This window comes from Eleutherodactylus coqui, chromosome 5, assembly GCF_035609145.1.
Source record: "Eleutherodactylus coqui strain aEleCoq1 chromosome 5, aEleCoq1.hap1, whole genome shotgun sequence".
Taxonomy (NCBI): domain Eukaryota; kingdom Metazoa; phylum Chordata; class Amphibia; order Anura; family Eleutherodactylidae; genus Eleutherodactylus; species Eleutherodactylus coqui.
The window spans coordinates 33,435,520-33,448,259 of record NC_089841.1 but is presented as its reverse complement, the minus strand read 5'-3'; the positions used below and the strand labels follow the sequence as shown (position 1 = coordinate 33,448,259).

The following is a 12,740-nucleotide window of genomic DNA, read 5'->3' as shown; positions in this document are numbered from 1 at the left end:
TATTATATTAAAAGGCAATTACAAATCCCAACATCACAAACCTCGGAGGGGGCTTCTTGCATCAGTAGAGAATATGAGAAATATATAAAACGTTGCATAGAAGGTGCATGAAAAACATAACATAGAATTGAATAAAATCAACTAAACATACAAATGTGATTAGAATACATATAAATCATACAGCAACCTCTCTCTTCATACAACCTCAACCCATGCCCAGAGTTTAGAGAATTTTTCTGTTACCGCTCTGGAACAAATTCCTTTCAGTAAACCAATCAGATTTGAGACTTTATAAGACGTGAAATGTTCTGGATTTTTAAGTTAAACGCTTTGTCTCCAATTTGCTTGAATGAAGCCCTTGGGAACACTTTGGGAAGACTTTTTCTCTATGTTTATTTTCACTTTCTTTTCTACATTTATTCATTTTATCAATATATATAATATTTTGCTTAAAACGCCATGTGTGTGTATATATATATATATATTTTTTTTTATTTTTTTTTGGATGATGTATATTACATTCCACGTTCTCTCTCTCTTGTACCACAACTTTATTTCCATCGTATGTAACTTTATTTCCATTCCATTCAAATACTAATTCATATAACCCCCCTCCCACCTTTCCCCCAGACGGCAGAGGAGTATCTCCCCACTCTGCACCTAAAAAGTTTATCTCTTTGCGTATGCATACAGTACACGATCAGGAGCGGCTAGCCGCCAACGAGCCCTGCTCCCACCTGACGTTAGCGGCAAATGCTGTCTCCAAGCAACAGCGTCATCCCACACGGTCCACTCCGTCCCAGTCAGAAAATAGTTAAACAATGCTGCTATGCCCTAACACCACTCCTCCAAACACACAGAGTAATACGGCCGATAAGTCTATATTATACCCGTTTTTATCCACAGCACTATCTAATTGCGTTCTCTGATCACCATAGCCCTGTTTTTTTGATCCCCCTAAGAACACCCCAAGGGGAACCATGTCGGGCGGTTATAGATGAGATTTTAGTAGGGTTTTGGTGGTCCTGACTTATTAATTTCCACATAGGCTCTTGGACGTTGGCCACCCAGGCCTGTTCTAGTGTGTATATGCACAGTTGCACACATGACACTTGTTGATGACTGCTGGTCACATTTCACTGCTACCACTATTCGCCCCTTTATTTTAAATATCATTGGACGTTGTTGTCTTTTTAAATAATAAAGTATTTAGATTACATTTTAGGGGATATTACCTACAGGTATTTTTTTTTGCCTTTGGCAGTTAGAATTATGTCATATACGTATTGCATCTCCAGTTAGACTGAGGAAGAGGCACATATTGCCTCGAAACGCTAAATGTTTCCTAGTTGGCTTTTACCAAATAAAACAATCACCTTCTTCTAAACCAGAGAATGTCCACACTTTCCTAAAAGGGTTGTGCCATTCTACCAGACATTTTGGATTTTCCCTTCTCACATTTCCACTGGTCAATCTGTTCGGTTATACAGCCAGTGGTCTGACAGCACCCATAATTTGATGCACATTTCTTTTCAACTTTCCCACCACATACAAAACTGACGTATCATCTTCAAAACCATGGTAGCATAAGCCGGGAGATTCCCATACGGCGTGCAATAATCCTTCACTTGGACTCCTGTTTCCCATTCCTGGAGGATATGATGAAGCCACCCCCCACTGGGAAAATACCAACAGAGATCTCTCTTGCCAGTGGTTGCCCATGTTGTTTTTAACAAAGGTGTTTACAGGAAACGCCATGTAGTTGACCATAGATAAACACCCTAATCTCCTTGTGCAGTATGCAACATCTCTTCTATTTAGGTTCAACCTATTTCTCAAGAACATATTGTAGACCCAAGTCCAGATAAGTTCTATCAAAATGCATTCACTGCCTAGGTAGATGAATAAAAAGAACAGGCATGCTTTGATCAAATTAACGCTTTTTGAAAAGATCAAAGACCAATCCATCCACTGAACTAACTTCGAGTGGAACCATCAAGTCTTTTATTGCAATTTTGCATGGGATTATCTCCCCAGCCAAATTTGATGCCAAGAAGGTTGGAAGGGCATCCAAAAGACCAAAAGTAGGATCTCGCTTTCATAACCAGAAACTTTAACACTTATGTCAGTTGATGTTGGACCTGGATGCTTCTGACTAGTGATCCACCTCTGCCATCATGCACTCTGCCTCCCCTCTTGAGGACATAAAGATGGTAACATCATCAGCATATGCCACCACCTTCAGATTAGCTTTTGGCACCCCCTGATCCATACTGACCCCCATTATAGGTCCACTTTTTGGTTGTGCTGCTGGGACTTGTAGTTCTTTGAGGTTCCAGGAGCACACACCCACAGGTGTGGGATCATTGAGTTGGTTGGGTGTGGAGTTTCTCCAATCAGCCAATCCCACTGGTCTTCTGCATGTACATACAAGCCCCTCTGGCTAGGGATGCTGGTTTCCCAATACCCTGGTGTTTGCAGTGATGGATGTTGTTGTGTAAGTGTGAACAGTGTCATGTTCTGTGTCTGTGAAGCTGGCTAGACATGAGGTGAACAGTTCACCTGTTCAGGGTGCATGGTGTTCTGTGTAGTATGTAATCTATGGTGTGTTGGTGTGAGCTGCATCCTGTCCTGCTGGAAGTGTTACCATCCAGGGCATGGCAGGTCCTGAGGTTCCAGCATGGGGTGATCCTTATTGGAACAATTGAGCCAATTGCAGGCAGGTTTCATAGGTAAGTTGTCTTGTGAGAGTGGGGGTCAGGAGGGATGCAGCACAGCTGTCAGTGATGTCTAGGGGTCAGGAGGGATGCAGCACAGCTGTCAGTGATGTCTAGGGGTCAGGAGGGATGCAGCACAGCTGTCAGTGATGTCTAGGGGTCAGGAGGGATGCAGCACAGCTGTCAGTGATGTCTAGGGGTGAGGAGGGATGCAGCACAGCTGTCAGTGATGTCTAGGGGTGAGGAGGGATGCAGCACAGCTGTCAGTGATGTCTAGGGGTGAGGAGGGATGCAGCACAGCTGTCAGTGATGTCTAGGGGTCAGGAGGGATGCAGCACAGCTGTCAGTGATGTCTAGGGGTCAGGAGGGATGCAGCACAGCTGTCAGTGATGTCTAGGGGTCAGGAGGGATGCAGCACAGCTGTCAGTGATGTCTAGGGGTCAGGAGGGATGCAGCACAGCTGTCAGTGATGTCTAGGGGTCAGGAGGGATGCAGCACAGCTGTCAGTGATGTCTAGGGGTCAGGAGGGATGCAGCACAGCTGTCAGTGATGTCTAGGGGTCAGGAGGGATGCAGCACAGCTGTCAGTGATGTCTAGGGGTCAGGAGGGATGCAGCACAGCTGTCAGTGATGTCTAGGGGTCAGGAGGGATGCAGCACAGCTGTCAGTGATGTCTAGGGGTCAGGAGGGATGCAGCACAGCTGTCAGTGATGTCTAGGGGTCAGGAGGGATGCAGCACAGCTGTCAGTGATGTCTAGGGGTCAGGAGGGATGCAGCACAGCTGTCAGTGATGTCTAGGGGTCAGGAGGGATGCAGCACAGCTGTCAGTGATGTCTAGGGGTGAGGAGGGATGCAGCACAGCTGTCAGTGATGTCTAGGGGTGAGGAGGGATGCAGCACAGCTGTCAGTGATGTCTAGGGGTGAGGAGGGATGCAGCACAGCTGTCAGTGATGTCTAGGGGTGAGGAGGGATGCAGCACAGCTGTCAGTGATGTCTAGGGGTGAGGAGGGATGCAGCACAGCTGTCAGTGATGTCTAGGGGTGAGGAGGGATGCAGCACAGCTGTCAGTGATGTCTAGGGGTGAGGAGGGATGCAGCACAGCTGTCAGTGATGTCTAGGGGTGAGGAGGGATGCAGCACAGCTGTCAGTGATGTCTAGGGGTGAGGAGGGATGCAGCACAGCTGTCAGTGATGTCTAGGGGTGAGGAGGGATGCAGCACAGCTGTCAGTGATGTCTAGGGGTGAGGAGGGATGCAGCACAGCTGTCAGTGATGTCTAGGGGTGAGGAGGGATGCAGCACAGCTGTCAGTGATGTCTAGGGGTCAGGAGGGATGGAGTAGAGCTGTGTGTGTGGAGGGGGGAAATCAGGATGGAAGGAGTAGAGCTGTGTGTGATGTGTGGGGATCAGGATGGATGGAGTAGAGCTGTGTGTGTGATGTGTGGGGATCAGGATGGATGGAGTAGAGCTGTGTGTGTGATGTGTGGGGGATCAGGATGGATGGAGTAGAGCTGTGTGTGTGATGTGTGGGGGATCAGGATGGATGGAGTAGAGCTGTGTGTGTGATGTGTGGGGGGGATCAGGATGGATGGAGTAGAGCTGTGTGTGTGATGTGTGGGGATCAGGATGGATGGAGTAGACCTGTGTGTGTGATGTGTGGGGATCAGGATGGATGGAGTATAGCCGTGTGTGTGATGTGTGGGATCAGGATGGATGGAGTAGAGCTGTGTGTGTGATGTGTGGGGGATCAGGATGGATGGAGTAGAGCTGTGTGTGTGATGTGTGGGGGGGATCAGGATGGATGGAGTAGAGCTGTGTGTGTGATGTGTGGGGGGGATCAGGATGGATGGAGTAGAGCTGTGTGTGTGATGTGTGGGGGGGATCAGGATGGATGGAGTAGAGCTGTGTGTGTGATGTGTGGGGATCAGGATGGATGGAGTAGAGCTGTGTGTGTGATGTGTGGGGATCAGGATGGATGGAGTAGAGCTGTGTGTGATGTGTGGGGGATCAGGATGGATGGAGTAGAGCTGTGTGTGATGTGTGGGGGATCAGGATGGATGGAGTAGAGCTGTGTGTGATGTGTGGGGATCAAGATGGATGGAGTAGAGCTGTGTGTGTGTGATGTGTGTGTGGAGGGGGTCAATCAGGATGGATGGAGTAGAGCTGTGTGTGTGGTGTGTGTGTGTGTGTGTGTGTGTGTGTGTGTGTGTGTGTGGGGGGGGGGGGGGGGGGGGGGGGGTCAGGATGGATGGAGTAGAGCTGTGTGTGTGTGGGGGGGGGGTCAGGATGGATGGAGTAGAGCTGTGTGTGTGTGTGTGTGGAGGGGGGGGGGGGATCAGGATGGAGCAGAGCTGTGTGTGTGATGTGTGGGGTATCAGGATAGATGAAGTAGAGCTGTGTGTGGAGGGGGTCAATCAGGATGGATGCAGAAGAGCTGTGTGTGATGTGTGGGGGGGTCAGGATGGATGGATGGAGCAGAGCTGTGTGTGTGATGTGTGGGGTATCAGGATGGATGGAGCAGAGCTGTGTGTGTGTGTGGGGGGGGGGGGATCAGGATGGATGGATTAGAGCTGTGTGTGTGATGTGTGGGGATCAAGATGGATGGAGTAGAGCTGTATGTGTGATGTGTGGGGATCAAGATGGATGGAGTAGAGCTGTATGTGTGATGTGTGGGGGATCAGAATGGATGGAGTAGAGCTGTGTGTGTGATGTGTGGGGGATCAGGATGGATGGAGTAGAACTGTGTGTGTGATGTGTGGGGGGGATCAGGATGGATGGAGTAGAGCTGTGTGTGTGATGTGTGGGGGGGGGAGTAGAGCGGTGTGTGTGATGTGTGGGGGGGATCAGGATGGATGGAGTAGAGCTGTGTGTGTGATGTGTGGGGGGGGGATCAGGATGGAAGGAGTAGAGCTGTGTGTGTGTGATGTGTGGGGGGGGATCAGGATGGATGGAGTAGAGCTGTGTGTGTGTGATGTGTGGGGGGGATCAGGATGGATGGAGTAGAGCTGTGTGTGTGTGTGATGTGTGGGGGGGATCAGGATGGATGGAGTAGAGCTGTGTGTGTGTGATGTGTGGGGGGGATCAGGATGGATGGAGTAGAGCTGTGTGTGTGTGATGTGTGGGGGGGATCAGGATGGATGGAGGAGAGCTGTGTGTGTGTGATGTGTGGGGGGGGATGAGGATGGATGGAGTAGAGCTGTGTGTATGTGATGTGTGGGGGGATCAGGATGGATGGAGTAGAGCTGTGTGTGTGTGTGATGTGTGGGGGGGATCAGGATGGATGGAGTAGAGCTGTGTGTGTGTGATGTGTGGGGGGGATCAGGATGGATGGAGTAGAGCTGTGTGTGTGTGATGTGTGTGGGGGGATCAGGATGGATGGAGGAGAGCTGTGTGTGTGTGATGTGTGGGGGGGGATCAGGATGGATGGAGTAGAGCTGTGTGTGTGATGTGTGGGGGGGGGGATCAGGATGGAAGGAGTAGAGCTGTGTGTGTGTGATGTGTGGGGGGGGATCAGGATGGATGGAGTAGAGCTGTGTGTGTGTGATGTGTGGGGGGGATCAGGATGGATGGAGTAGAGCTGTGTGTGTGTGTGATGTGTGGGGGGGATCAGGATGGATGGAGTAGAGCTGTGTGTGTGTGATGTGTGGGGGGGATCAGGATGGATGGAGTAGAGCTGTGTGTGTGTGATGTGTGGGGGGGATCAGGATGGATGGAGGAGAGCTGTGTGTGTGTGATGTGTGGGGGGGATCAGGATGGATGGAGTAGAGCTGTGTGTGTGTGATGTGTGGGGGGATCAGGATGGATGGAGTAGAGCTGTGTGTGTGTGATGTGTGGGGGGGATCAGGATGGATGGAGTAGAGCTGTGTGTGTGTGATGTGTGGGGGGGGATCAGGATGGATGGAGTAGAGCTGTGTGTGTGTGATGTGTGGGGGGGGGGGATCAGGATGGATGGAGTAGAGCTGTGTGTGTGTGATGTGTGGGGGGGGATCAGGATGGATGGACTAGAGCTGTGTGTGTGTGATGTGTGGGGGGGGGATCAGGATGGATGGAGTAGAGCTGTGTGGGTGATGTGTGGGGGGGATTAGGATGGATGGAGTAGAGCTGTGTGTGTGACGTGTGGGGGGGATCAGGATGGATGGAGTAGAGCTGTGTGTGTGATGTGTGGGGGGGGATCAGGATGGATGGAGTAGAGCTGTGTGTGTGATGTGTGGGGGGGATCAGGATGGATGGAGTAGAGCTGTGTGTGTGATGTGTGTGTGTGTGGGGGGGATCAGGATGGATGGAGTAGAGCTGTGTGTGTGATGTGTGTGGGGGGGGGGGGATCAGGATGGATGGAGTAGAGCTGTGTGTGTGATGTGTGGGGATCAGGATGGATGGAGTAGAGCTGTGTGTGTGACGTGTGGGGGATCAGGATGGATGGAGTAGAGCTGTGTGTGTGACGTGTGGGGATCAGTCTGTGAGAGCCTGGCTTTACACCTACATGCCACCCACTTAACTTCCTATAGCTTTTCACAACTTCCAGCCAAGTTCATTACTATGCTCGAGCTTCTTGGTTAGACACATATCTGTTACTGCCCCCCAGGCCCACAGGTCTGATCTGTGTATTACATTTCATACTAGCCAGGGAGGAATTAGGAATCTCTTTCTCCAGAGAAACTGCCTCTTTTATCCTTCCGCACTCCCATGGTTTTCCAGAATTCCTATAAACCCTGACTAGGTGGTTCTGCACCCCGGATTACCTCTATAAGATTAACCCCGTAGCTTCTTGCAAATGCTGGCATTGTGATATTAAGGGGGGGGGGGGGTCACACCTGCCTTTGGGGTCCTTATAAAATTATTCAGTTTCAAACTGAATGTGGACTGATTCCAAACTGAAGCAGAACTGATGCTTTATGCCAGTCTTACACAGATGGATCAGTTTCGCTGCTCTCACTTCCATTTTTCTGCTCTGTCCGGGAAGCAAAAAAGAGGAATTTCCTGGTCGAATGGATTTGTCTCACGGCAAAACTGAATGGCGCCAAGCAAATCCCAATGACTATAATGGGGTCTTTTTTTAGTCGCCGTTCAGCTGTCCAGCATTTTACCAGACAAAGAAGTCCTGCATGCACGCCATTTTCCTCCAATGTTTTGCGTCGGATCTGCGACTGAAGCTCTGAACGGAGGACCCAGCGCACATGTGACACATAACACGCTGCCCCTTGCATGCATGCACTTACCTATTTTGGGGGTAGAGTAGCTGATTACTGGATATCAAGGTCCTGGTAGAGTCCACATGTGTCTGCAGAGCTCCTCCTATAAGCCACACAATGCTCACTCTGGGCTTCCTCTGGGCTTCTCCCTCCCCCTCCTCTTCTTCCTGGGGCTTCCTTCTCTCCCCTCCCCCTCCCCCTCCGTCTCCTGTTGCTTTACTTTGCAGGGTTTTTGATTATAAGGATCCCTTCAACACTGAAGTTTGTTTCCCTCTGTCTCCAATGCAAAAAACAAAACTGAAAGTTGCTTCCTCATCGCTTTCCGTCCGGGAACAATAATACTGCAAGCTGCGCTTTTTTCCCACTTAGAAAAACTGAAAGTGAAAGCGGAACCCAATCTCAGAGCAAAAAATGCCGATGTGAAGCCGCCCTCACACTGTACAATGTCCCACATGCGGGTTGTTTGCCCCAAGATTCTGGCTGGGTTCACACAGGGCAGGTTTGCACAGAAATTCCATGCAGAATTTTGCTGTGGTGAATTAACCTGCGAGCGCTAATCCCAGGATCAGCCGGCCATGTGGACGAGATTTCCGCTTGCAGGATGGAAGAGTTAGCCAAATTAAAACAAATTCAAGCCCGTTGGCTGGCCACACTGACGTACTGTTAGGGGTCGCAATTGCGACTGGGCCACTTAGCGAACGTTGTACCTCTACTAACACAGACCGCAGCTGTGTGCTTCTAGGACCTGTGATGACATCTGCATCTTGTGATCAGTCACCTGTGTGGGAAGAGTCATGAATCACATGACCAGGGGGAGAACACTGGATGCAGGACTCAACTGTGCTGAAGGGAACAGGATGTAGTAGAGCTGTGTGTGATGTGTGGGGATCAGGATGGATGGAGTAGAGCTGTGTGTGATGTGTGGGGATCAGGATGGATGGAGTAGAGCTGTGTGTGATGTGTGGGGATCAGGATGGATGGAGTAGAGCTGTGTGTGATGTGTGGGATCAGGATGGATGGAGTAGAGCTGTGTGTGATGTGTGGGGATCAGGATGGATGGAGTAGAGCTGTGTGTGTGATGTGTGGGGGATCAGGATGGATGGAGTAGAGCTGTGTGTGATGTGTGGGGATCAGGATGGATGGAGTAGAGCTGTGTGTGATGTGTGGGGATCAGGATGGATGGAGTAGAGCTGTGTGTGATGTGTGGGATCAGGATGGATGGAGTAGAGCTGTGTGTGATGTGTGGGGATCAGGATGGATGGAGTAGAGCTGTGTGTGTGATGTGTGGGGGATCAGGATGGATGGAGTAGAGCTGTGTGTGATGTGTGGGGATCAGGATGGATGGAGTAGAGCTGTGTGTGATGTGTGGGGATCAGGATGGATGGAGTAGAGCTGTGTGTGATGTGTGGGGATCAGGATGGATGGAGTAGAGCTGTGTGTGATGTGTGGGATCAGGATGGATGGAGTAGAGCTGTGTGTGATGTGTGGGGATCAGGATGGATGGAGTAGAGCTGTGTGTGATGTGTGGGGATCACGATGGATGGAGTAGGGCTGTGTGTGTGATGTGTAGAGATCAGGATGGATGGAGTAGAGCTGTGTGTGTGATGTGTGGGGATCAGGATGGATGGAGTAGAGCTGTGTGTGTGATGTGTGGGGGATCAGGATGGATGGAGTAGAGCTGTGTGTGATGTGTGGGGATCACGATGGATGGAGTAGAGCCGTGTGTGATGCGTGGGGATCTGGATGAATGGAGTAGAGCCGTGTGTGTGATGTGTGGGGATCAGGATGGATGGAGTAGAGCTGTGTGTGATGTGTGGGGATCAGGATGGATGGAACTCTATTTTATTATAAAATTAGGAAACATAACAGTAATTGTCAAAAATATGTCAAAACACAAATCTGTCTCTCTCCACAGTTTGGAGCATCAAACACAAATTAACACAACATGTGTATTCCAGTCCGTACAATGTCCGCTCAGGAAGCTTGCTTCTTCTGAACAAAACAGAAAAATAAGGACCTCCTCATCCTCTCTTGACCTTTTTTTGAGCTTCTTTTTTTGTTCTTTGCTTCTTCTGCTTTAGTTTTTCTGTCCGTATCTTCCCTTACTGCCCATGGACTCTCTGGTGCCAGAAGATCCTCGATGCCAGACAAATCAGCAATGCCAGTGTACGTTCCCCAGAAAAAAAAACAAATTAACTGGCTTTAGTTTTTTTTTTCTTTTGAAATGAAATAACAGTACCACCTAGAGCATTCCCCTCATAAAACCCCCGACGCTATGCCAGGCCCTTAAGACATGAAGAGAAGATAACATGAAATATTTACATTATTTATACAATTTTCTGTTTCCCTACAAAGTTATACTATAACCTACTTACAAATTAATGTTTTTTAATTTTTTTAATTTTTAAAAAAAAATTATTTTTTTCTTTAATTTTTTTTCCCTACACAATAACTGTAATCTAATATTTACAGCATATTATATACATATGTACACAAATTATAATTTTTTTTTTATTATTTTTTTTCCCCTCAATAAAATTTAAATAAATTCTTGTTACACACTTAATTCTCTTCAATATAAAGAAAATGACCTTCCCCCTCTTACCATCACCATCTTACCATTGAGTCCTGGTTCAGTCATTTGTAAGCCCTGTTTCTCCTTTTGTATTTAAAACAAAACAAAAAGCTATTAGTGTGAGAAGAACCAGCCCACCACCAGGAATCGGAACGGGAAACAGGCTAGGGCACAGCAAAAGAAAGGCCCCTCCATAACCGAGATACCTTTGGCGCTCCCAACCTGCTGCCCTCCCAAGAACGTACCTTCCCCAGGTCATCAAGAATGCCCCTACATACTACTTCCACCGGGAGGATTTTCTGACGCGTCGAAACTAGATAACTTGCGTGCCACGTGAAATATCTAACCACTAGGCTGACTAAATATAACGTGCATTTATCCCGGCCACCCAGAACTCTGAAAGCTCCATATGCCCACTCGGAATAGGAGAGTCCAGCCAGCCGGGGCCAGCCGATGGAAATCCCCACCCTTCTGTATACCTCTGTATTGAAGGGACATTGAAGTAGGAAATGCTCCATGGTTTCCACCGTAGAGCCACACTCCTCACGGGGGCAATTTCTTTCCTCCGTGCTCCTATACTTCAGATTGCCCCTCACATACAGCTTTCCGTGAAAAGAGCGCCAGGCCAAATCCCAAAACTTCATAGGGACCCTCACTGAATTTAACAAAACCAACCCACCCTCCAGGTCCTGGCCTGGGCAGTCCTTGAGGGCCAATGGCTTTTGGAAATGGGAGGTCAGGACCCTCCTATCAAGGAACCTCCTCGAGAGAGTCTCAACCTCCACAGCCCCCAAGCCCCATCGACGGATAAGCTTTAGAGCCGGAGTAACGTAAGCCGGGAGATGTCCGTGCGGCGTGCGTAGGTCTTTCACTCACCCTCCTCTCACCCAATCCTGGAGAAAGGGCTGAAACCATGACTTAGAGGAAACTACCCACCAAGGAGCCCTTTCCCCATTGCGGAAGTTGACTAGATTAATCTTCAAGAAGGTGTTGACTAAAAACACCACGGGATTGACCATACCCAATCCCCCTAGTCTCCTTGGGCGGTATGTAACCTCTCGCTTCACTAGGTTCAGCCTGTTGTCCCATAACAGCTGGAAGAACAGGTTATAGATCCGTGTCCAAGAAGACTCTGGCAAGATGCACACGCTGCCTAGATAGATAAATAAGTGGAGCAGGAAAGTTTTGATGAGGCTCACCTTTTCCCTCAGGGACAAAGACCATCCCTTCCATTGGTCCACCTTTTGACTAGCATCTTTTAGTCTGCCTTCGCAATTTGTCTCGGGATAATTTCCCTGGCCGAAATGGATGCCCAGAATTTTTAATGACTCCTGGGGTCTTGGGAGGGTGTCTGAGAGACTAAAATCAGGATCTCCTTCTCCCAACCAGAGACTTCCACACTTATCCCAGTTGAGCTGGGATCCAGTTACTTCTGAATACTCCACAACCTCCGACATCACCCATCCCGCCTCCTTGCGAGAAGAGACGAAAATCGTGACATCATCGGCATAGGCCACCACCTTTAGTGCCGGCCCAGAGTCCCCCAGGCCCACCCCAACCCCCGCCAACGGCCCACAACCCAACCTCCTTTAAAAGGGGTCGATCACAAACACGTATAGCAGGGGGCTTAAGGGACAGCCCTGACGAACCCCGGATCCCACACAAAAGGGGCGTCCAGCCCAACCGTTCACCAGCGGGAAACTCTCAGCCCCTTTGTACAAAATTTTTAACCAATTGACAAACCCTACCGGCAGACCGTATTTTAAAAGCACCGACCAGAGGTACTCATGGTTAACCTTATCAAAAGCCTTTGCCTGATCCAAGGACAGCAAGAACCCTCTCCAGTTCCCAGCCCTGCCCTGCTCCACAACCTCCCGGACACTCAGCACAGCACTAAACGTGCTTCGGCCTGGAACAGAACAGTGCTGATCACCCGAAAGCAGCTCCGGTGCAAAACGCACCAAACAATTAAACAGCACCCTAGCCAAAATCTTCTGGTCCGTATTGAGCAGCGCTATGGGATACCAATTCTCAATCCGGGACGGATCCTTACCCTTTGACAAAATGATCAGGGCTGACTTCCTCGTTGACTCTGGCAGAGTACCCGAGGAAAGGCATTCATTATATACCTCAGTCAATAGGGGAACCAACTGTTCCTTAAAGGTTTTGTAGAACTCGGATGATAAGCCATCCGGACCTGGCGTTTTCTTGAGCTTAAGCCCATCAAAGGCCGGTCTCACTTCCTCTTCTCTAATAGCTTCTG

At 49.3% G+C, this 12,740-nt stretch overlaps 1 protein-coding gene across 2 annotated transcripts in view; it reads left to right on the top strand.

Moving 5' to 3' along the window:
- LOC136629139 (oocyte zinc finger protein XlCOF6-like) overlaps positions 1-12,740 on the top strand; it is a 913,937-nt gene that overhangs the window by 134,505 nt on the left and 766,692 nt on the right. The gene's annotated exons all lie outside the window — the stretch shown is intronic.